The sequence below is a fragment of the Nycticebus coucang genome, chromosome 1 (assembly GCF_027406575.1).
Source record: "Nycticebus coucang isolate mNycCou1 chromosome 1, mNycCou1.pri, whole genome shotgun sequence".
Classification (NCBI taxonomy): Eukaryota; Metazoa; Chordata; class Mammalia; order Primates; family Lorisidae; genus Nycticebus; species Nycticebus coucang.
In genome coordinates this window covers 50,050,810-50,057,479 of record NC_069780.1, presented here as the reverse complement: position 1 = coordinate 50,057,479, position 6,670 = coordinate 50,050,810, and the positions used below count along the sequence as shown (strand labels likewise).

Here is a 6,670-nt window from a genome sequence, read left to right as displayed (position 1 = left end):
AGCTACTTCAGATGCTGAGGCAAGAGAATTGCTTAAGCCCAGAAGTCTGACATTGCAGTGAATTATGATGCCATAGTAGTCTACCCAGGGTGACAAAATGAAATCTGTCTCCAAAAATAATAATAATAATAATAATAAACCCAAACAAACAAACAAAACTAATGTAGAGACCTAACTAAATATCTTACATATACCTTTTGTTTCAATTTTGCACAATTTACATCAAGACATCTCTATAACTCTTATTGGAATTTTGTTTAAAAGATTGTCTTTGACAGATTTGTCAATTAGATTTTAATAGCCCAAGACTATCAACCAGGGCAATATTCAAGACCTTATAAAATCACAAAGAAGTTGAGGTGAATCTGACACCCATTTCCCTTTCTAAATATCTAGTTCCCTTTCTAATTGTGAGCTTTTTTAATGTATAAAAAGCAAAAACATAAACGCATCAAAAAAAGAAGTAGCAATTTGATAGTTTTTTGATATGTGCTAAATCTTATGTAGTAAACTATTCACTTGGATAGACTTAACAACTGATCAATATGATTCCAAATCTACAAGAAATGTATTTCAGGGGATAGAATTTTCTTTGTGTGGAACCTAAGATCAACTGGAAAGCTAATGTGAAAACAATGCCTTTTCTTGCATTCAAATACATACAGAATCTCTTACATTTGCAGAAGCTTCCATCATGTCAAGCAGTTGAATTACAATGTTCAAATTTATAAGTATATGTTCTTAATTAACAATAAGCCATATGCATCAAAGCTTTACAATGAAATATTTCCCTAGCTACTTAAACACATATATTATTCACATTTTAAAAGCATTTTCCAGATTTTTAATCCCTTATATACACATCTGGCTTGTTTAAAACTCTTTAAGCATCAATTAAACATACAACACACCCCCACTCCCTATTCAGGGAAATAAATTGCAGTAAATAGAAGATGAATTTTAAAATAAACCTTTGAAAAAAATCGTACTAAGCTAAAGGAACTGATGTACATAAAATTGGCTGCTAAAGAGAGAGATATAACTAAATTTGAACATTCAAACAATGAGAGGACATAGAGCTTATACTTCATGACTCCTCATATAATATAGATCTCTTTTAAAATATCAGTAGTATTTTTGTATAGATTTCTGCCTTTTAGTCATAGTACCCTTTAGCATCTGCTCTGCAATAAACTACCCCATAATATATAATAGTATAGTCAAGCAACAATTGTTTGTTTAGCTCAAAATTCAGTAGGCAGTCCTTCTGGGATGGTCTGGGATGGTTGTTCTCAGGTTCGCTCCTTCAGGCCCCTTGGCTGGCACAGCTGAAACAACTGGAGCCTCTCTCCACATGGTTTCTCATCCTCCAGCAGGTCAGCCTGGGTAAGCACATGGTGCTCTGATGAGCTCTGTGAGAGAGATCCCCAATGTGCAAATGTTTTTCAGGTCTCAATTTGTTCCTCTCCCATTGACCAAAGCTGGTCACAAGGCCATGCCATATTCAACAGGGCAACGAAAGTCTTCACCTCTTATTGAGAGAAGCTGCACATATTGTCACCGTTTTGGTATCTACCACACCCACAATATTTCCCTACTTGTGGTCTTTCAATTTACTGCCTGAATATCTCTTAAATTCATCCATGTCTCTCTCCGGAGAGATTTCCTAGAAGAAGCTTTCATCATCTCCCATTGGACTACTACAGCAGCCACCTGACAGAACTCTCTTCAACCAGGATTACTGCCTGATAAGAATGCACCCAAGAAAACTTTTTAAAACACAGATAATATTAAAATCTTTCAATGGCTTTCTATTACCTGAAGATAAAACCCCAAGTGCTTCCTTTGGTCTATAGGGCTCTCCATAATCTAGTTTATGCACCTCAAATATATCTTGTGGCCTCCCATAATAATGACTAATGACTTGTACAGTAACACAAGAGTGCATGGCTAGAGACCTGGTCTCATCTAAAAGGTTCTCTAAAGAAAGGAAATTTGTTCTCAGGTTTAAAAGGTATATAAGAGGTACCTGGAATAAGCTGCGAAAAGGGGATAAGTATTAAAAAACAGTTACAATTTCACATTTATTTTTATGATATATTACTTGTTAAAAACTGAGAGTATACCAGTTTTTCTCACTGCCAAATCCCTGGTATCAAACTCACTGGTAAGTGGCTATTCCCCAATAAGAAATTTTAAGACAACAAGATTAACTTTCAGATACTTAAGCAAAGATTACAATTTTAAACTTACATGAACATTGCCATGTTTCCAAAATCAAAAGTTCGTTAATGTTTGAAACCATTTTATTTAAGACATATGATGTTTGTGAGCTTTACATCAGAAATAAGGAAATTTGGATTTTAGGACTAATTTAGTCATTACCTATCTCTGTTAAACATTCTTATTCTCAGTTTCCTCATGAGTAAAGTGAGAAAGTCTGTGGAAATAGTATCTAAAGTTCTTTCTAATTTTTTAACATTAAGGGATGTTATAATTCTGACACTTGAAATAAACAGAAAGTTAGACATAAGCTTCCTGTCAGATGTGAACACATCCATTTATTTATCTTAATCTGCTTTATATTTATGTCTTCAAATAAGTAGCCAAAGGATATAATATATATAAAAATTAAATTGTTCAAAATGTTAAAATGTAGAGACTTAATAACCCTGAAACATTAAAAACTAAAGCAAAGAATAGGGAATAGATTAAACATATATTGTAAACAATGAAATGAAGTAAAATTAAATAGCAATCTCCTTATTGCAATTAATAGACTAATGGCCCCAAATTTTTGAACCACTTAGATGTCTCACATTGAAAACATGGTAAATTTTTACAAGTTTGGACATATGGGACTCACTTATGAAGCATCTGGAAAATCCCAAAATCAAAACATGCACTTCAACAGGACAATTTCAAAAGAGTATAACCCAGAGGCTATGTCCTCCAAGCTAAGTGTAGCAGGAAATAGTTGGGCCTCCACATGTCAGGACAAAATTACTGCAGCACTTCTCAATAGGACATTTGAAAAGAGAAAATCAAATATGCAACACAGCAGTAGGTATTTTTTAATATATTTCAGATTTTACTCAAACAAAACAACATATGGAATTCTAAGGTAATTCTATAGTGAATCAAAAAAGAGATTTTGAACTTCTGATGCAAAAAGTCATGAATTTTGTTCTCATAATTTTTTGAGGTTTTTGAGTTAAGTTCCTACTTATTGAAGAATATACCTAAGCTAGACCATTAGAAAATCAAAGTTCATCTTCAGCTATGCAATGTAACTTTAATTTCTCAGTCTTCAGTGCAAATGGAAATAGGTGACAGAATAGATTCTGGAGGCTTACCATCAGGGCTTTAATGCCAAATCCCCTTCAGAAAACTGTATTGAATAATTTTGGATTTGATGAATTAAGTGCCAACGTTGTAGAGTAGACACTAAAATAGAAAATTATAAATTCCAATTAGAGGACAGAAAAAAATACAACCAGACCACAGAAAAGAGCAGATAGAAATTTTAAAATGCAACATAAACAAGAGCATATAAATATCCCTAAAAAGATTGTAGAATTAAACCAAAACACACCAATCATTACATTAAATATAAATGGGCCATGTTCTAATTAAAAGACATAGATTGATTAAAGCACAAAAAACAAATAAATTTTTTATTAATGATGCATATAAAAATAGAATACAGAAATATTAGAAATGTTAAAGTTGAAACTAGATATACCTTGGAAGTATTAATACTCTTTCCTAAAAAATGGAATTTTAGTTATAGCATTAGTGTATTTCAACAGAGTCACTTGGTAATGGGAAAAGATGCAACGGACTACAAATCACCAAGAAATTTTAAAATTTTAAATTTTAATGTATTTATTAGAGTAGCAAATATTGATAAAATTAGAAGAATAAAAATACAAATTAAAGCTGGGTGGAGTGGCTAATGCCTATAATCCTAGCATTCTAGGAAGCCAAGGTGGGCAGATCACTTGAACTCAGGAGTTTGAGACCACCAAAAATAGAAAAACTAGCTGGTCATTGTGGCAGGCACCTATAGTCCAGCTACTTGGGAAGCTGAGGCAAGACAATTGCTTAAGCCCAAGACTTTAAGGTTGTTGTGAGCTATGATGATGTCATGGCACTCTACCCAGGGTAACAGTGAGACTCTGTCTCAAAAAAAAAAGAAAAAATACAAATCAAAAATAAGAGTGAGAGATTTTAGGCAAATTTTCTTTAAAAGGATATGAGAGAAGCAAAAAGCCAATAAGCATATGGAAAACTTAGACAGCACAACTTAAAAATTCCACCCAGTAGACTTTTATAGACCACTTCATTTGATTCAACAAACACAGAATGCATAATCTTTTATAATGTGCACATTAATAAAAATTGACCTTATGTTAGCCTAAAAAGTAAATTCAACAAATTTCAAAGAATTTAAAAGATATAGGTCATTTCTATGACTAAAAATTGTAAGTTAATTAAAAAAAAAATACCAGAAATATCCTGTGTGCTTGGAAATTAAGGAAGGTGCTTCCTTTTTAACACATTTTAAAATTCATGTCAAATTTAGAAAATATTTTAAACTTAAATACAAGCCAATTGAAATGAGACTAAAAAGAAAATCGATTGCTTAGTATCCATATAAAGGACAGAAAAATGAAAATTAATGATTTAATTATCCATTTTCATGAAATGATTTAGTAAAACAAATATAAAGAAGTAAGGAAGGATAATACAGAAGTAAGAAACAGAATTTAATGAAATAGAAAATAAGTATACTACAAAGAGGGTCAAAAAAGCCAAATTTAGTTTTAAAAAACTAATAAAATTGACAAGCTTTTGGTAAGATTAATCAAAAAAAAAAAAGAAAAGACATAAATAATATCAGTAACACAAAAGTGGATGTCATTTATATTGACATATATATTTAAAAAATCAGATATAAGCAAGCTTGTTAAAAAGATTAGAAGATTTCAACAAAATAAACTAATCCCTAGAAAAATGTTAACTTACCAAACTGGATATATGCAGAAATAGAAAACCCAAGTAGTCTGTTTTAAAAATTGAAATAGTAGTCATACGTTTTCCCACAAAGAAAATTCCAGGTCTAGCCTGTTTCAATAGCTCCACCAAAAACATATGCATGAACTAATTCCAGTACCACAAGAAGACTTCCAGAGAATGGAAACAAAAGGAATACTTCGCAAATAATTTTATGAGGCTACTATAACTTTGAAAACAAAACTAAGAAAGAAGTTAGGGGAAAATTTCTAGGCATCTCATTCAGAAACATTAAGTGCAAAAATACTGAGATATTCATGAAAATATTCATGAAAAAAGGTAATAGAAAAATACATTAAAAGATAATGCATCATTAGCAATTTGAGTGTATCTCAGAAATGTTAGATTGTTAGAACATTAGAAAATCAATGAGTATAATTCACTATACTAACGTATTTAAGGCAAAATATTATATTATTACCTCATGAATGCAGAAAATATATTTGATAATATTTAAAACCCACTTTTAGAAAGGTCCTTAACATAATAAATAGTATTTACCAGATACCTAAAGGTAATATAATGAGAGAAAATGAAAGTTCTGCTTTTGTAATTAGGAAAGTGAATTTTCGAAACATGTATGTGCATTTTATTCAAGATTTTACACATTTATTTCATAAGAAATGGTGAAAAAATACCAGCTACACAACGAAATGAAATTATTTGCTAGGACTTCACCAGGTAGGTAAACATCGATTAGAATAGCATAAAACTGTCTTGCAAGTGAATAAGGAAAAGACAATCAATAGAAAAATAAGGTAATTAACAAAACAGGCAAACTGGTTAAAAACATACAAAGATCTTTAACCTCAGTAGGAATCAAAGAATTGATTCCAATTGACATAATGACAGCATAGCACTTTGTCTTTACCAAGTGAGAAAAACATTCTAGTTCCTAAATTCAAAGAAAAAAGTGGCCCATAGCAAATATTGCAAAAAGTTAATACCTTTTGAATCTTGTAGGTATATATGAATGCTGATATATTTTGAAATTATTAAAACTGAACCCTGTGTGGTGGTGCATACCTGTAGTCAGTCCCAGCTACTCAGCAGGCTGAGGCTGGAGGATGTCTTTGAGATGATCAGACCAGGCAACATAGCAAGACCTCCCCGCTAAAAAGAAAAAACTATATAATAATAATTAAAAACTATTTCAAAGTAACCTTTCAAAGAATTTCGTATTTGAAGTCAGACTTCATCTTGACTCTATGTTCACTGGCCACATGAACTTTCACAAATTTTATACCCTCTCTAAACCTCCATTATGTTTCATTTATGGGACAACATGTATATGTGTCTTGTATGATCATTTGTAAGGATTAAAAGAAATTAAAATGCTAACAGTAGTAGCCCCAAAGAAGAATGCCTGTCAGAAGTAGAGTTCTATAAATGTTTTCCCTTCTTTTCCATAAGAAATTATTGAAAGCAGATTATTTTGCATGTGACCTCAGCCTTCAACATCTCTTCATTTTTTCATCCATGAAACAGAATGATAATACTTCATTCATCTACACCAGGTAGCCTCCTGAAGCCTATCATCCTCTAATGGGTTATGCAATGTGCTTATTTATTAAGTTTACTATTGATAGTC

At 31.6% G+C, this 6,670-nt stretch overlaps 1 long non-coding RNA gene across 1 annotated transcript; it reads right to left on the bottom strand.

The window, feature by feature from the left end:
• Window positions 1-1,277: 1,277 nt before the first annotated feature.
• LOC128588406 (uncharacterized) lies at window positions 1,278-6,196 on the bottom strand. Its single transcript, XR_008380771.1, has 3 exons — window positions 6,106-6,196; window positions 3,357-3,447; window positions 1,278-1,412 (listed from the first exon to the last, which is right to left on the bottom strand). It is a non-coding gene; the product is annotated as an uncharacterized LOC128588406 (long non-coding RNA).
• Window positions 6,197-6,670: the final 474 nt, after the last annotated feature.